The following is a 2,196-nucleotide window of genomic DNA, read 5'->3' as shown; positions in this document are numbered from 1 at the left end:
CTCGCAGCACTGCCGTAGCGTGCTACGATGATTTTTGGAACGGTGTTGGCAGTACTGCCAGCGCTGACAAACAATTTTGGAACACAGCCGTAGTGTCACTTCTTGAACTAGTGCAAGCAGTGCAGAGAAAAAAAACAAACCTTTTATTGTCACTATCTGTTTGCACCGTTGAAATGTCCATATAAGGGATTTAAATGGCCATTTAACGGAAAGTGACAGGAGTAGTACATATATATTATATGAGAAATAATAAAGTGATACGTGAGGAATAATAAAGTGTTTATCAGAATTTTTTAACAGTAAAAGAAGAATATTTCAAATTGGAAGTTAAATAATATCGGTCAGTTAAAATAAAACGGATTGCTGTATTATTATTAGTTCTCTTATTGCGTTTATATTTTGTAACTCTATCATTGCAAATAAAAAAAGATTAAGTTATAAGTACGAATCTCCTTATATTTCCTGAGAAATTAATGTATGTCATGTTTAATTTCTATTTTATTTTCTGTTTCAAATATAATGTATATTGTGTAGGTCTGTTATTTTTCGAAGGTTCTGAACTTATTGCATCAGAGTGGAGTCCCATAAAGCGTATTTGCCGCGTATCGCGTAACATCGTAACTAATCGATAATCAGTAAGGCGTCGTCTACAATACACGGAGTAAGAAGTAAGAGTAAGAAATTGACCAATCACAGTCGAATCTGAGAAGAATAATCGACTGTGATTGGTCAATTTCTTACTCTTACTTTTTACTCCGTGTATTGTAGACGACGCCTAAAACGCGAAATTACAACAGCGGATCGCTTTTGATTGGTTACGCGGTTATACGATACGCGGTAAATACACCTCATGGGTATCTAGCCTCAGGCTGGAGTCCCATGAGGTGTATTTACCGCGTATCGCGTAACCGCGTAACCAATCAGAAGCGATCCGCTGTTGTGGTTTCGCGTTTTACTGATTATTGATTGGTTACGCGATACGCGGCAAATACGCTTCATGGGACTCCACCCTCAGTGTATACACCAGTTCGGAACTTACAGTGGAAAAAGAACAGACCTTATACAATAAAGTAGAAAAAAAGACAAGGTTACAACCGAGAGAAGAAGTGAAATGGAACATCAGGACTACGTTCAGAAACTTCATCTTGCGGGTGATTGCTAGGAGTCTGTGTGAGTGAAATGGTAGGAATAAGGTACCCTCTCTGGTGTGTACATTTCTGAACGACCTAGCCGGAGGAAAATCGCGGAGCGTAAAAAACAAGCACTTGATATATGTACTAGGTAGTAAACTTTCTATTATATTATCGGGTGGCATCCAGTTGGACACGGCTCAATTGGACACGAGCCACTCACAGCGCTTGAGACTACAAAGCTCCTAAGCACCAGTCGCTGTGATTGGTGATGTCCAATTGAAACGTGGTCAATCGGGATCACCCCTGTACGGGGGTAGTACACCATTCTTTATGCATTGCCGAAATTAAGATAATTTAATAGACACTTACTAGTTAATACGCATATCAAGTGTTCCCGTAAACAAGGTCAATAACCTCTAATATTAAATGTTTTGTGCAAATAAATGCAATCAAGTTAGACATTATATTCAATTAATTATAATTACGTTTAAAGATAAATATTTTGTAAACAAATTGATTTATCAAAGAACTATACAGTTATTACATTTTAACGGGACTTCATACGCAACATGACAAAAAAACCTTTATTGTACTTTATCGTAAATTATAATCGATCGAAGTAAAATATATTTTACTTCCAGGATTCCACAATATAATTTGATTTTCATTATTAAATTGCATTAATAAATTATTATTTGTAGCCATGGCTGCGTTCAGCAGACTCAATAATTTTGCAACCGTTTTGTGATTCTTCGCTGAGATAATATATTGGCTGAAAAGTCCCGGGATTTTTCAATAGGTGGCGCGACTAGAAAATGAACATGACTCATTTTGAGAGGCTCATCTGTCACTAGTTTATGTATGAAGTTTCATGACATTTCGTCCATTCGTTTACAAGCTACAGTCGTTTGAGTTTCGCTACTTGGCTTTCGCCTTCGTAAAAAAAATGGAAAAACAGGAATATCGTATCTTGATCAAACATTGTTTTTTGATGGGAAAAACTTCTGAACAATCATTGCAATGGTTGCAGAAATGTTATCCCACATCTGCTCCTTCGAGAACA

Source organism: Trachymyrmex cornetzi, unplaced genomic scaffold (genome assembly GCF_001594075.2).
Source record: "Trachymyrmex cornetzi isolate Tcor2-1 unplaced genomic scaffold, Tcor1.1 scaffold50, whole genome shotgun sequence".
In the NCBI taxonomy this organism is placed as follows: domain Eukaryota; kingdom Metazoa; phylum Arthropoda; class Insecta; order Hymenoptera; family Formicidae; genus Trachymyrmex; species Trachymyrmex cornetzi.
The sequence above is the reverse complement of the archived record's forward strand: the minus strand, read 5'-3'. Positions refer to the sequence as shown.